General features: G+C 36.7%; 1 long non-coding RNA gene across 1 annotated transcript in view; it reads right to left on the bottom strand.

Moving 5' to 3' along the window:
* The window catches only part of LOC140339403 (uncharacterized), a 101,449-nt gene that overhangs the window by 30,905 nt on the left and 53,050 nt on the right, over positions 1-17,494 (bottom strand). The window contains exon 3 of the long non-coding RNA XR_011922435.1: positions 11,113-11,217. This is a non-coding gene — a long non-coding RNA (uncharacterized lncRNA). The remainder of the gene's footprint in view (positions 1-11,112; positions 11,218-17,494) is intronic.

The raw sequence follows: 17,494 nt of genomic DNA, 5'->3' as shown, positions 1-17,494 counted from the left end.
GTATTAATTCAAGCAGCAATTAAAATAATTTTAGGCACCAGCAATATTTTTACCAATTTGGCATCTGGGAGGGTTGAAAGGCAGGGCATTAGGGGGGTAGTTTTAAGGATTATGATACAGGTTATGGTAGGTTAAAACAAACCTGGTTCCAGACTATGCACATTAAAGTATTTACAGTCATTACATTGTATGTACTCTCCAAGGAAACTGTTGATGTTTTTCAACATATTTAAATAGCAAACACTAGAACTTCATTCAAATAGTACCCACAAATAATTAATTCTCATGATATAGATCAATGTAAACGTACATGAGGAATGTGGAAAAAGTAAGCACATCCCCTACATTTAGGACCAGTCCAAATCTGTTTAATTAGAACCTGTAATGAACCTCAGATATCTAGAGTTCCTCTTATGAAAATAACACATTTTTCTAAAGGCCCTTTCACATCAGTCTGCTGTTGCAGAAACTTAAACATGTATAGGCGCTAATGCAGTGCAATTTTGTAAATGTGAATCACCGTCTAAAAATCTACCTTTATAGTCTTTGTGGAAGTAACTACTTCACAATACAAGCTGCTGGAGAGATCAGGGATGGTTTGTTTTAAAGCTTTAATTGCTTGATAAAGTTGGCAGTTACAATTCAGTGTTTGGAGGCACTTTACAATATTACTGTTTTTTAGGCAGTAGTTTGACTGTTAGGGCCACTGCATTACTTTGACTGTTAGGGCCACTGCATTACAACTCATGTAAATCAAAGACCATGATAAATTGTAACTATTCTATTTTTCACAACAGTGCACTGCGCTATACATAAGGCAGTGGACTGCATTTCCCTGCTTGAGGCATCTTCAGTATTTTTTGTTTAAAATGTGTGCAACATTACAAACAATGGGCCTGGTGACGTAGGATGAAGAACCAGGAAAAAGAGAAGATGGCTGCGAACGTAGCGCCGGGTCGGGGACAACGCGGGACCCGATGCAAGACACCCTCGGATGGTTCGGACTGCCTTGCGGGATTGAAAGGTAAGTGTATTTTGGTTTTTTTAGGCATTTTTTAGTTTAGTTTCTCTTTAGGTTTGTTCTCATTGACAAAAGGTCTAAACAAAATGTACTGTGTTTGGCTTCACATTCTGAAACATACAGTATGTTAGTCTTTAAATTAATCGGCAACACATTTAAATATTTTCTAACAGTCCTAGACAATACAGCTGACAGCGTTGCGTGCACCTATTGCTTAGGCTGGCTGATTTGGAATGCAGCTTTTGTTGGGGCCATCAGCTTGGAATGTACCTGACTAACAGACTCACACACCTGGCAGTAACCCGACACCCTCCCCGTCTGACAATGTCATCTTGGTGACTTTTTAACTTCTGTGAGTAACCTCATCCACTTCTACCTTAAAAAAGATGTTAAACAACAAAGCCATTTTTATAAGTCTGTACACCACATACATCCCCCTTCCCTAAAAGTATATATATGTTTATAATTTTTTTTTTACAAGATTTTAGGAGGCAACAGAGAGCCAGTAAGGTTGTGTTATATGTTTTCAGTTCCTTCTTTGGAGGAAAGAAAATGTAAATTATTTATTAATTTTAAAAGCATAGTTACGTTGGCAACACTGAATCTGTATACACTTATAGGTTATCACTAGGCACCTGGATGCTGGTTCTGGAAAGAGGGCCTCCGACATTCTTTAGTACATATTGCTAATTGGCAGTACAGGGATGAGCTGGAAAGTTGTTCTCTCACCATGGTGTTACAACTCTTGTATTTTATGTGCTTCTCAGTAGCTTCCTAGAACATTTTCACACAAAATCAGCTTTTAATTGTAACATATATTTATATGTTTATGTACATGTGTTTGTGTTGTTATGGTTTCTGGAAGTATATAGGCAAGTAGTTAGCCTAATAGGTGACACACTTCACATCTCATGTGTGTTGTCCATTGTGCATACAATACAATAAAGATGCAGGCTACAGGGATTTTACAGAGAATTTACAGATTTTCAACAAGACTGCAGCAAATGTCTGAACTGTCTCTCATGGGTGCCTGTCCCAGCTCTCGGACTAGTAATATGAAGAGGTTTAAGATGGCAGTCCTATTAGAATAATGTATCTGTAATATTTATTGCACTGTATAGTGATATTCCAGCTCATATACATATCAATATGCTTACATCATAAACACAAACTGTTTTGTATTGTTCACATTATATTTATTGGCGGCATGATTCACAAAGAGAAGAAGGACCACAAGACTACCTTTCTATCATGGATTCAAAATGTGTTTCTTCCAGGGTTACATCTAATCATTTATGATATGCTGATGGGCAGATCTGGCCATACACCGGAAACAATTAAACTGAAATTTCTGCAGGTCATATAGACATGAAAGGTATTTTACATAAGTTAATGCTGAAGCTTGTCTCAAATATTTCCAATAGTCATTAAAATGACAGCATTTTTTTACAATGTTTACTTAAAGTGTAATTTAAGTCACTGTAGCAGTGCCTTAAAAGATCAAGAAAGATGAACCTGAAAGTTAGCAAACACTAGTCATATGAAATATACAGTAGCTTATAATAATTGCTATAACTTGCCACAGACTGTAAAAATCATATCTGATCAAATCAAAGCAACACACATCATCATAACTTCAATGTTAACGTAAGATAAAACATAATAACAATCAAACCTCCAAATATTCTATGATAGATAGAGATAAAAGAACAAAAGTACATCTGCAGAGGGATTAGAAATAAAGACACATTTCAAACAATTCAGTGCTATATATTCACAGCACATATTAATCAGACAATGTCATGTAAATCACAACTTGCAGTTCATGCACACTAATCAGAATAATGTCATTCTCTCTTCTACTCAAAGCAGCATTGTTGTTCAATGTTAATACTGGTTTGAACTTCAGATACATTTTGCAGTTTGGAAGTGTCACAATTTGTTGATATGGGTACACATACGAACAGACATACCTCACAGTGAAATCACCCAGGGTCATTGGTGATATAAGCATATCTATACATTTCCAAGACAGAAAATAGTAAATAGAAAAATAGTAAGCTTGTAATAGTAAGATTTTATTCTACAAATTTAACGTTACAGATTGCGTATTATCAGATTTAGATACCTACACTAGATGTATTTAAAAAACCTCCTGAAAAGGTGAATTGGAGGAACACAATGCTGTCAGTCTAACACTAGTAGGTTGTTGACAGGAAAAAAGAGCAGAGTAATGACTTCATCAGCATAAGAATAGGCCAGTGACCAAGCTGTAATAATCAACCTAGGGGGAGACCAGCAGAGTTACAGACCTGGGTATGTTATTTGGCCACAACACAAATCTCCTAGAAACATTTATCATATCACAACCAAACTCACCACGCCAACATTCCAATACTACCTGTATTATTCTCACTTCTACCCCTAAAAATAAGGAAGCAGGAATGTATGTCAGTAAAACTAAGATAAGAGGAAGGAATACCCTGATCAGGATTTAAAGCACTGAGAGGCAATCCTACATTGGGTCTCTACATTGATCTTGGATTAGAGTTGTTTTGAAGGACATGATTGACTTTTAACATTTGCAGCAGAGACACTCCCTCCATGTCCTCCACAGAATATTCTTTGAGTGGTTATGTCCTCCACAGAATATTCTTTGAGTGATCTGTATTTTTCTAAAACTCAAAACACATTTGTAGAATTTGCATCTTTTGGCTCTACAGCAGCGGAATTTTGTGGCCACCAACAAGTCAACGTTTTAAAACTTTTAAATAGAAAAACGGTTTTCTTAATATACATAAACCAAATATTCTTTCCTGGTGTAGATCCCAAAAAGAGCTAATTCCAATAACAGGTCTAAACCAGGGCCAGGACGATGGGGGAGGGGGGCAGGAAACATCCTTAACCTAAGTCCCGCAAAACAGACTCTTTGGACCCTTAAGAGTTGTAACCACTTTAACAAGCTCTGACTTTTGGCTGGCAAACCCATAATAGCAAGAAATAGTGACACTCTGAGTAAGCGAGGAGTTTCTCCCCACCACCTCCCTCTCTCCTTGTAATTTATTAGCTAAGTTATGAGGACGATATACATTACACATGCAGCCAGCTTCCCTATGCTCTGCTTAAAAGAAAAAACCTTTGAAATGAACTCTTTCCAGGCTTGACATATTTCTACAAGGAGGGGGTAGGCAGGAGAGGAGACACATGCAGGAGAGGAGGGGTAGTCAGGGCAGAAGTACAAAAGGGAAGTTATACAGACAGAACAGGATATGTCCCACAAATCCATTGCTGTTTTCAATACTCCCATTAACCCCTTGTTGTGTGGCGAAAAAGTGAAAATACTAACAGACAGCAATAGATCAAAAATTCAAATACTAGGACACCCTAAAAGATACCAATCATAAACTCAGAATATTATGGAACGTCAGACAGACATAGATGTGTTTTCTTGACCATCACTATGTCAGTAATGGAACAGCAAAGTGTTCCATCACAATGTGTGTTCCTGGCCCCTAAAACCTCACCAGATCACTACCTTTAAACTATAACAGAGCTAGTTGGTTTCTCTACCCAACAAAATCTTTTTCAACAAACCCAGTTGTCTCTTTCTACCTCCACCTCCAATTTTCTGAAAGTTGATCATGGCCAATCAGGACCCAGAAAAGTACACAATGCCCAACTCTGCAGCATATGCAGTTTATGTTGGTGGAATTTTTTAAGCTAGTTCATTAAACACCTTCCTTGTTTTATCTTTAAAGCAAGGTGTGGAAGAGAAATAAGGAAATGGTCCTAGTTTGCCCCTAATATGCAATGAATTTGGGGGGGGGGGGATAACTGTGGCTCCAGTAACCTGACGCTTGGTCTTTGTTGGAAAGAAAAGCTTTGCTGTAATATCCATGTGTCACACAAGTTACTTTCTTCCTCCATATATGAGAAAAGGAAAAAGTATGTTTTGAACTAGGGGTGCTTTTTCCTTTTCCTGAAAGTAAAATATGTTTTTTGTTTGTGGCTCTTTAGATAACAATAGCATGCAGTGACATTTTTTTACACATACAGACAAGTGTTGCATTTTCAGGTTGTGCTTGTGTTTTTACTGCTATTTTGGTGTCACTATGACATCATGGCCACCAGGAGGGTATGTTTTTCAATTAATGTTTGGTTACTTTAAACAACTGTGTGTCTCCAAAATGTAACTCTATGATGTAAACTATTAAGTGAACAGACTTTGCAAATAGATTTAAAGTGTGCGAACAAAATATTGTTCAACAGCATTAGCTGGATAGAGAACATATAGAATAAAAACAACAAGTGTTTCCTGCAGGAATTTCATTTAGGAGGAGCATTGTTACAATATGGGTTTGAAGTTTACAGCCTTGATGATTTTTTTCTTTTGCGTAACTGCTGAAAGATCTGTCTGTATTTAAACAGCTTTTGTTGTGTTTCCACACTTCTCTGGGGTCCAAAGAATTGTTATTCCTGCTGTGCTCTATCATGTGCCATAAAAATATAATACATGGAGAGAGGGCGAGGAGCATTTTGGACACCTTAATAAGAGACATGTGTTATTTTTTTCAGACATCAGATGTGGATTTTCAAACAAGCCCCAAGGCATAGGTTTAGGGATGCCTGCCTAATCACAAATCACTGAAATGGCATGCATGCAGGTCATGCTATCTGTATTTTCCTTAAATATGCCACCAACAAAACTTCAGCTCCACAAACTCTTCAACCGTTTTGTAACATGACTGGGGTTACCAGATGAGAATTCTACAGATTTTCCAATACCAAGGTAATCATCTGAATTTAACCATCCAAAGACGGAAATAACACATTTGGCGTTTAGGCTAAAGCATGCTGAAATGCATACCAAGGTAGAGAGTCTTAATAAAAACGGCATATCAAGAACCTGCAGAGCCAATGAGTTTGTTTTAAACCTGACATTTTGTTTGACCATATTATTTTGATGATTGCATCAGGATAAATCAATGAAAACCCTTCATATCTCTAAAAAACCCTTTAAGAGTTACAGGGCAATACGTGACAAGAATGGGATTGTGCAGAGGGCCAGGAGAGATGAATCTTACATTATACGAGGTGACACAATGCAGACTGCAAAACGGCCAGCAGAAATAACATGGAGCTTTATCCTGGGCCTTTGGCAAATCAGCCTTCAGTGCATGTGACATAAAATGCAGACCCCATAATCACAGGGAATATTATAAACTCATTCATACATATAGCTTAGAATTTAACATACATTTTATGACCAAGAAGAAATAGAATTGTACACAAAAGTATATAGTAGAAAAACATATGGTCTTCATAGATTTGGGTTAAATATACATAAACCCAAATTACATCAGATGAATGCATCAGTAACCTGTTTTAATAGATGGCCATGGACTATAAATAGAGACATTACAGAAGATGCTGGAAAGAAAGGCAGCATGTAACCATGCACATTGCAGTGGATATATGTAAACGCTTCCGCCTCCCTGCAAGGTGAGAGTTAATGTGTAATATAGTATCCAATGGTTATAGCCCCCAGCCCCCATTCCCATGTGCCAGCAGTTGCTCGATTGATTTCATTCCTGTGCATTGATCCTGGCGGCATTTGCATGCTGAACAAGGGATACGTACACAGACAAAGCTGCATGAGAACCAAATACTAATAAAAATAAAACCGTAAGGATAACACAATAATAATTGTCTGCAGGAGAGGCCATTACAAGGAAACGTGTTACACTTCATGAATACCAATTTCTGGAGTACTCATGTAGGTGGGGGGAAGCAAATACTGAATGCCCTGTATGAACCAATGTTATGCTCAGCACCCAATCAGGAAAATCATTTACCTTCTCGTTAAAATCTAAAATGGCACAAGGACCTGTACATTTCTATATGTTATACTTAAGAAAAATATAGGTAATAATGATCTTCCAACCTTCACCAATTGGCCTTGTTTTACAAATAAAGAACTTGCAACATAACAGAGAATGCGAGATGTCTAAAAGTCTCAGGTTACTTTAACTGGCACCAATAATCTTTTTGGCTATCTGTAAGGATATAATTCTTCCTACTGGCTAGCAATGTAGGACTTATCCCTTACAACTGGCCACTGCAGTAACATGCTGTGGATATAGTACAGTATTTTTAGAAGAGGTTTCTTAAAACCTGAAAGTAATTTCAAGGGTTCTCCTATGTAAAAAGAATGAAGAAACACTGATCTAATCCATTATAAAAAATGTGTCATATTAATAAAGTAGTGAATGTATTACAAGCCTTTTATGTTTTGTATTTTATGTATGCTCGTTGAGAAGGCTGGTAGCTTTTTCTCTTGACCTATAAACTAACAAAGTCAAAACAAATTTCCAAAAATGCTTTGGTATTACCAAAGCATCTTCCTTATACAATCTATGGGGAATTCAGAGTTTCCTATTGAAGCCAACTTTTTTTCCATGTGTATTAGGCATTATCAGGGTGCTAGGAGGAGAATGTGCACAAACAGGGCTGTTTAGATACAGGGTTACATTTTGACAGATCATTATACATTCTCATTAACAGCTTGCTATGACAATCTTCAAGATCTAGAGTGTAATTTTTTTTCTTCTTTACCTCACATGCTACAAATTCAAATGATTTGAAAGTATCTTTATTTAGGGGGAGGGAGTATAACTTCCATTTTACAGATTACAAAGGCATTTATATTTTCAGTAAATTGTGGCAGTTAGTATTTTAGCTTTACACTGTTCATGATTTGTTGATTAAGCTCAGGTCTCCTATATACTACACAGCATGCTATAGATACATACTTTGCCCCCTGTATTTTAACTACTGATGGACATAATGCTATAGTACTATACATTGCCATACTTTGCTCCCCTTTAACCTCCTTGTTTGGCATGCTTTTTTTTATATTATACTTTTACATACTTTAATCTACTACATACTGGCTGCTTTTGGTAACTGTGTTCACTCACTCATTTAGTGAACATAATGGAAGCAACAAAATACACTGCTGAAATACATTTAGGGAAGATTTTTTTCCTCTCTCAAAAGATCCATGCAGTCTTCATAGGTAGAAAAAGTGCACTAGGACACACAAAACTCAAACACTACAGTAAATTATTTTTTTAATGAATATTTTATTTTACATATTTCACAAGAGTTGGTTTAAATCGTGCTTTTTGTTGCTTCCACACAAAATTGTACTAGAGGACATGACAAATGTAGATCCGATTTAGAATTATTACCAAAATGGCCCTTCAATCAGCCCTCTACTATAACAGCAAAGGATGCTGACACAGATTCTTAATTAGCCAAACGACACACAGAAGAGAATACTGTTGATCTGATACCTTGATATTTACTTGGCCGTCAAGATTTTTTGTTGTTTTACATAACATCCAATCAGTCCGGTCTTCAAATATCACAGAACAGGAACCATTGGATTCCATTTGTTATACAGTTAGGTTGAATAAGAGTCCATCAAGTTCAACCACTGGGGAAATAAACGTATCCCACATAAAAACCCTCAAGACAGTCATATTAGTATTTAAGTGCCAAATAAACCTGTTTGGAGCCGTCAAAGGATCACTTCACTAATCTTTCACTGTGCAGTGATCTTTTTAAAAGTACAACTCCATCAAAAACAAGAAAAGTCTGCGGTGAAATTAAAATTAATTGTCGTTTACTAATTGTTAAACAGGACCACAATATGTGCTATATAAAATTGCCTATAATAGAAATAAGCACATACAAGCATGAACACCTAATTAATACATTTATAATTGCAATCAGTAATCCCTGTACGATTCGTTTTCTTACAAAGCATATGCCATGAGTTCTGTACACAAACACACGCACACATAGAGAGCAGCAGAAAAACAGAATGTTCCCGTTAGGGGAATGTTCTTATGACAGAATTATTTTCCTGAGGAAAGAACACGCTGTCACAGCCCCTGCCAGTTGCAGACAGCCAATGACTGGAGCTGCACCCCTGGGCTCCTGTACCATGATTTTTTGAGGGTGGATAAACAAATAGGGCAAAAGCTTCTAAGATACTTTAACGTGCGTGTTGCCAAACTAGATTGGAATAACGGAACTGAAATTGAATATATCCAAGAAAGTATAGCAGGGAAAGCTTGGTACACACATGATCTGGCTACTCGAATTCTGTACAGAAATGCAACCATGACTCTTTTGCCCTTGTTACCTACTATTACTTCTGCCTGATTACCCATCGCAGCAATCATATCTAGTCTGGTTATTTTTTATACAAGTATCATAACACATAGCTAATAAAACACAAAAGGCTCTATTTATAAAATAGAGAATAAGGCATTCACTCAAACATTCCCTTGTAGGAATCGTCTAGATTCATGTGTTTCAAGGACCGTAAAGGATTCCCACCAGGGTATGTTTGAGGGAATGTTCGATTCTATTTTATAAATAGAGCTTAAAGTCTATGAGTAGAAGTTAAATTGTGTTGTGTTTTTTTATATCCATCACTGCATGTGTCATGAACAGGTCTCAAAGTTAGCGGAACAGTCAAGATCTTTAAATGAGCCAGCTGTAAGCAAGAATGTAAACATATGCCTTCTATAAAGATACACCTAAATCTAATTTTTACATGTGAACACAGCAAACCACAGAAGTACAGAATAATAGACATATGACCATATTGTTCTTTGTAACAACTAACCCTTTTAGTTTCATCCATCCAAAACAGATATATTAGTTTTGGTAGATGATTGGAAATTATTACACATCATGTTTATATTTTTATTTTTAGGAACTCTTCTTCATATCTCCAGTTTCCAGGCGCATAACTGCCATAAAGTGATTCCCACTCTCTACACAGGAGCAAAATATGTAGTTGCCAAAAGGTCAGAGAGCTCAGCCTTTGAAGTTTGGACAAAAAAATTGGATCCCACCAAACTTAAATCATCAAATGTGCAATTCAATAGAAACAACTCATATCTGTTCAATAATATTGCATCTATAAACATTACCACTGCAGAACCAGCTTGACACATGATTTCATAATATCATATTTCCTCCATAATTAGTGTTGTGTGTTATATTCCTAGCAACCTGTAGGTAACCTGCAAGCCTTTTTTGGGAACCAAACTACAGATATAATTTTCTTGCTTACCATTAGAGAAGAAGCATCCTATAGTATAAATACTGATTGAAGTATAACAATGCATTTATTTTTAGAAGGCTACAGCTGTACCATAAGCTTAGTGTAAAAAGATCCTATCATTACACGATGACTTAAGAACATCACCTTTTCACCGGCTAAAAACAAATTCTACACCCTATAGTGGGTCCTCCCTTGTCTGACACAAGGACAAGCAGCAGAACAAGAAGCATCCTCCTCAAAAGATTCTGGCACCAAGGAAATCAGACTCTTTCGAGGTGCAAAAGCTCTCCATACGATTACATCCTTTCAAAGTTAATAACAGGGCAGAGAAGCAGGTATGGCAAGGTAACACAAAGTGAAATGCATACAAAATAAAGCAAGATTATACAGCTGCCACGATATTACAAAACAAGAAGGGTAAACATCTCTCTTGAGTCACACAGGAAGAAATAATTTTATGGTGCCAAGAGTTCAAGCAAGGTGCTGAATGCCTTCAGCTCACTTTTGAAACTCTAAATACCAATGTCTATAGTAAAGAATAAAGCATTGCTCCAGTCAACAGATACACAAAATGAGATCTCTAAAAGCAATAGACAGACTTCCGATGATGGTCAGATGTGAAAATATTATCTAATCATCAGGAGACATCTTTTCTGGTGGCTTTAGACATCCACATTCATAGCACCCAGAATAAGGAAGAAGCAAGCACAGCAATCTGGAGCCCATTTATCCCACAAGATAAAGCAACTGCATAAGGTTCACTTGTCCGTATAATCAATGGTATACAATGGGTCAATCTTATTTCCCCAGAAATGAAAGTGTGACCTAAATCAAACAAAACTGGGTTAACCCACTATTTTAGGCTAGCTAAACACCTAATAATTTAGAGTGAATCATAACAATGAGGAAATTGTGCAGCTAAACCAATAAACACTGTTCTTACCAATGTGGGGAAGGATAAGGATATTCATTGAAGAAGGGTGTGCGCCTTGTCCTTCATGGGTGGTTTCAGTCGGGCAACCAAAGAGCAGAAAAAACTCACTTTGTCCTAAAAAAGACATACAAAATGCTCAATAACTTTTTATACACCATTATGAAAGTATGAACATTTTTAGGTAACAGCAGTTACAGGAAGGATGAATTTTCAAACAGTTTTTGAAGAACTACATACAAAAAACATTAACAAAATGAACAGCCTTGAGTTAAGTCTCGAGTCCCTGGAAGTGTTATTATGTCACTTCCTACTCTGAACTCCTCTGTATTCTGTTTATTCCAGCAGTACAGAAATGTAGGGGGAACGGAGCAGTAATAAAGCAGTGAAAACAAGGAAACATGGAATTGATGTGTTTTGATTCTTAAATCTGCGAGTCTGGCAAACTATACCACTAGATCTATAAAAATATCTATCCTTAGTGAAAAACTGATCTGATGTGAATCTGAAAGGAATTCTGCAGCTAATAGATCATAAGTGACCAGGCTCCAATAGGTTGGGCAACACTGGGTCAGTTTGTTATATCAGGCCAGCCCTAAAAAAAGACTCCATTATAGGAACCACAGGATAACAATTCTCAATATAAGAGCAAGGGGGCTGTCAATGCACCTCAACATTAGAAAACTTAAGTGCTGCAAAAACACAACCTACTGCACATAGCATTCACATACACACCGCCATACAATTACCATTTGGAGTTTCTTATAAAAAGGAACCCTATAAATAATAAACAAAAATCATACATTTAGACGTCTTTCTAGGAGGGGGGGGGGGGGGGGGACAATCAATTAATGCTGGCATGTATGTATTAAAATCATTACATGTATTTGAATTTCTGGTATAAATTCTATACTTAAATCTGGTCTCCCATAATCCAGTGTACAGCAGCACTTTGCAAGTGAGGTCCAAAGGCAGTACTTAGGCCCAATCAGGTGTCTTGTATTCACATTTGACAGGAACATAGAACGGTAACATGACCTTCCCAGAATGCAGTTATTCTTTGACTGTCCATTTTCAGGCTGGGGGCAGAGAGGGCAACTAACTGTACTGCCTAGCAGCTGTTGTAAAAAGTCAAAGCACCAGATTGGCTTTGCTTTCTGACTGGGCTGTGTAAATCTTGGGACTGAATGGAGTTTCTCAAGAAATACCAACTTCATAATCTGCATGCAAAAACTACCCACATGTTTATATCATTTACTTTATTTTTTGTTTGAACCATAAAATAATGTTACGAAAAGAACAAAAAGTGAAGTAAAAATGGAAAAGAGGGAATACTAAAGTAATGTTCTTCTTTGGACCACAGCAAAAAGAATAAAGCATTATCAGTAATCTGGCAAGGAAAAAAAGCTGGTGGCAATATTAGTAATGGGAAGTCAATGACAAAAGGCTACAAGCGTTGAGAACTTTTAGAAGAAGCAAAAGGAACTTAAATGCTATCAGGAACAAGAGAAAAAAATGAACTTGAATTTCTGAAAACTACCATAACACAAGATCTAGAGAATGTGAAGCAACCACAAGAGCAAACACATCATGCTGAAAGCTCAGAGCAATTGAGGAGGGCATTCTATTATGATACAAACAGATCAGTAGGGAGAGAGACTTCGAGCACTTGCTGCTGCCAGGGTCTACTCTGTGTCTACGGGTTAAGCTGGAAGCCAAAAATTGAATGTGTTTTAATTGCCGCAAAGTAAATACCATTAGGCAGAATGCACAAGACACTGTTTTTCTCTTTTAAATTCACGCAGGCCTGATGTCCTTACCTAGGCAATGTCTTGACTTTATTAGGAAGGTCATGTTAATACCAAGGCCTAAAACACTCCTAGATGCAATTATTGAGCCAAGAAACATGGGGCTATCCCCTTTTCATCCTGTGGTGACATAGTCAGCTGCTTACTGCAGCTGTCAGAACATGAAGAACACTGCTGAAAAACTGTACAGTACAACCAAGAAAAAAAAATACACATATATATATATATATATATATATATATATATATATAACCAAGTGAAAGAGTATCATTTTCCCCTTTCATAAGTTTTAAACAGTCAGGTGATATAGATGGACCGTTTTACGGTTACTAGGAGTTACTGCACTTTGTCCTACTAAACTAGTTCATCAAGGTCCCAACTCATTTCAGTTTAAGTTACTTTATTAACCCTAAACCAGAAGCAGCACATGAGCAATAGTACTAAAAGGCAATGACTTTCACTTGCAGGAGCTTGTTCTTCTTAAGACAAGAACTAGAAAAGGGACATCATTTCTTAAAAACATACAGAGTGCATTAAATTATTCATCAGCATTAAACAGGATTTTTTTTTTAACAGCTCTCAGCTTTTATCAATCATTAATGCCTGCTCCACTTCTACCATGCCGCTCAGCTATTATGTTGCATGCCGGGGAAAGTATTAAAAATAAATAAACAACAATAGGGCACTGCAGGCATGAATCACATTTCTATGCATTGGGTGGGAGGGAAAAAATTATATATTTTCTTGGTAAATGTAGCAGCTGAAATGGCAACAGTAAAACACCAATTCCTCCTCATCTGTGAAACCTGGTGCTTAAAGAGGGCAGGATACACAGCAATGTCACATTAGAAGTAGCAGCTTGAAGAAGTTTTAGAGAAAATATTGTGAGAATTCAGAAAAGGTGAAAACCTTGCTGCTTATGGAATCACAATAGGCAATGATAATACAATAGTGTGCATCTTAAATGGCAGTATCTGTGATAATAATTAACTGTAAATGTGACATTAAAATAATAAAAGCCCAGAAAGAAATAGGCCAACCACACCAAAAATATTAAACTCATTTTAGCATTCATTTAGCCACCCATGGAACCCTCAACCTACCCTATCCCAATAGCTATTTACAGATGGAAGGATGAAGTAAATGGTACCGCAACATGTAAAAGCACTGTCAAGTTCCCTAATCAATATAAAATAAATGAAAGCTTTGATAACCCAGTTTTTGTAAGCATTTACCAGAAGGGCGATTTTAATGGTAGTTTTGTTGCCACACTGAGAAGCTCAGGTCTACTGCTGATCCACATCCACAGAATTGAATAGAAACTCCTACCGTACTGTCAAACAATATTTAGGCATTTTTTTTTTGGGGGGGGGGGGGATTCAAATTGATGCTATTCATTTCTCTATACTTCTTAAATATTTCCCATGGAAGACAAAAATCAATCCAATAGCAAGTTTCAAGATTTGATAAAGTCTGGAAAATGTCTGTAAAAAAATTGCCTAGAGAAATTGGGCGTTACCAGGTAAGCAGTTACAGGATGGCAGATCGACCATGTGTCTGATCAAAGCCTTATAATTAAGCTGAACCAAAAAGGAACAAATAACATTGCTTATGGAATACTCTCACATCAACCCACGCGGCCATTGAAGCAGCTCCTGAGATTCTGGCACTAGAAGCACATTGCTGAAATATATACACGTGAATAGTTTTGCCCAGCAATAGTTCATAATTCTGCTGAGCCAGTCTTACAATTTACATATATTGGTCAAGCTTTGTGCCTTACTGGGCATTCTACCAGCTAGTTTTTTTACAACACATGCAGGCATGTGTCATTGAAAATTCTAAAGTGAAACTACAGGATGGTGGATAAAATCTTTTGGGGCTGTGTAGGACAGGTGTCGAAACTTTTTGAAATAAAACAGTTTTCGTATATACATTTTACTACATATTTAAAATTCTGCATGAAGTTTCTCTTTAAATCATGGATCTAGTAAGAGGGAGAGAGAGTATGTAGTTCCAGAAACAAATTAGCATAAAATGCCATAAAATCAAAAATTCTGATGGTAAAGATGGTAAAGTAAAAAAGGCTTTTTCTTAAAAAAAAATATATATATATATATAAAATAAACATAAAAATAGATCAATTTCTAATCAAGAATTTAGGCACAAATAAGGTTCTATATTTACATCTCAAACAAATATCATAAAATTTAGGAAATATTCCTAAATTAGGATATAAGAAAACTGGAATATTAGCAATTTACAGAATATAACTGTTTGCATTACCCTGAGGAAAACCATACACATCAATTTTATATACCAGTGGTATATATCCAATCCTGAAAACTAATCCTCATCCATTCTGTAAAAATGGTCAGAAAACTTTCATATCCAAAACTTTGAAAAATGTTGGGTCTTTCCAATCATCTTTCTGTGGCAACAAACTCTGAGGAAGATGTGATGCTGCTGCCAGGCATCATATGCTCTACAACTGGCTACTGCTACTCATCATATTAACCCAAGGAGTTGTGCTATGCAGCAAAGCCACTGCTACTTATCATAATGCCACAAGAGAATGTGACTTACTACTTTTTCCAACCTTAACACATGAACAGCTTATTTTTGGATAATGTGCTTGTGTGTTTTTTTTTTTTTTAATGTTTTTTGTTAAATCCAACTAAATCTAAAATTGTGTTTTTTTTACTGGAGGAAGAAGTTAAATTATTTACTCTTGTATATTATACAGAAATCTATATTATTTCTGTAAATGGTTTCATTTGCCTCCATGCTTACAAGATATGTTCTTATTGAAGGTCCCCACATAGATTTTCTCCCACTCCTTGTCAAAGCCCTATCTTTTCCTAAAAAAATGTATTTAAGACCCATTTGACATGTGTTACCATTCATCCTTAAGTACATTTTGTCCTTCTACACAACAAGGACAAAGATAACATGATTTTAATGAATTACAAAACTTATGCTCCCTACTCAATAGAGAGCTCTAATTTTGACAAGAAGGGTGCACATGCAGAGAGACCACTGTTTGTATACAGATAGCTGGGGTACTTTTCTGTAGCATGGCAGAGGAAGACTGACTTCTTTACTAAGATTGTGTTAGACTTTTATAGGACTCATATTTTGCTTTGTGCACTTGCACTTATTGGATTCAAACTAAAATTTATTTCAGCTTTAAAACTCAAATATGTGAGCGTCGCTTGAATACACATGCGTTGAGGCAGTTGTCCTCATGCTTTACTGGATATACAGCCAATGGCCGAAACCAAGTATGTGCATATGAGATCCCAAAACCTGGTATGCAGATCATTATTCATAGTCAGTGGCTCCAAAAGTAGCAAGGGAGTAAAAAGAATGGTTACCTTACTTCACGCAATAAAAACAATTTTGGCAGTTGAAGCCCTTACTGGTTATACCATACACCGACAGGATAGCAATATATTAAATTTAAATCCTGGAAAAATAACTTAACTGTAGGGAAAAGGACTAAATGCAAATAAAAAAAATAAATTAAAAAAAATGATATAATTGCTTTCTAAAAGGTCAAAATAGCAAAACGAAGTAATGGATGATTTTATGTTATGAATCAAACACTTTTCCCCATCCAAGCAACACATAAATAACTATACCAATATAACGCTACTCACAAAAAAGGGGGAAAAGAAATCATTGAAATAACAGACATCATCTTACTAGACCCAGGTGAGTACAAGATGGCATCTGTTAGGTGATGCATTGTTCTATGTGTCTGCAGCCCCCACTCTTCCTTAGAGAGGGAGGAAGCACTGCCAGGTTCCAAACACTAACCAGCCTGCGTTTAATAGTAGCTTGATATACAGCGCTGCAGATCACAGAATGGCAAGAGCCTTGATGAAAGGACTCAAGGGCTTGAGGCAATGGTGCATTGAAAAACAGCTGAATAAATGAGGGGGAGAGACAGAGATTAACTCTTAGGTGTTCTGCTGGCAGAGTGTGGCACTGCAAAGTGTGAAATACCTTTAAACAGCAATTAGGAGGGCCCTGCTAGTGGTTATCAGTGTCATTCATTTTTGTGATTAATGTATCAATGCCAAAAAATAAAGGGAATACACTGACCTCAAAATGAAGGACTGACATCTTAAAAATTTCAATTCACACATCTTTATTCAATCAAATGTCCAAGAGTATGAATATTCCTCTCAGCAGAGTCCCATCGAGAATTGACACTTTACCTGGTTAGACCATCATAAATGTGCCCAACAAGAAAACATGTACTAAAACATGAAAACCTTACTGTGGCTCATTTTAGTGTTACCATTACCAGTATTCAATCAAGAATTTTCATTAAAGCTGGGTGGAAGAAATTGTAGATGGATGGCAGCCCCTGTATTGTGACCCAACTTTTTAGTAAACACCCAAAAAAAGCCGTGTGGTTAATGAAAAGTGCCGGGTGATGCACCCGGCTAAAGGGGGCTGGGGAGAACACTGCATTAAATTACCCAACTCAATGTTTTCTACACCATGAACTGCATTTTAGGTCCCTTACACATGTAAAGGTTTGTACTATTTTACCCAATAAGATCTAAAGCGGA

Source organism: Pyxicephalus adspersus, chromosome 10 (genome assembly GCF_032062135.1).
Source record: "Pyxicephalus adspersus chromosome 10, UCB_Pads_2.0, whole genome shotgun sequence".
In the NCBI taxonomy this organism is placed as follows: Eukaryota; Metazoa; Chordata; class Amphibia; order Anura; family Pyxicephalidae; genus Pyxicephalus; species Pyxicephalus adspersus.
This window is presented reverse-complemented; position numbering and strand designations above follow the sequence as displayed.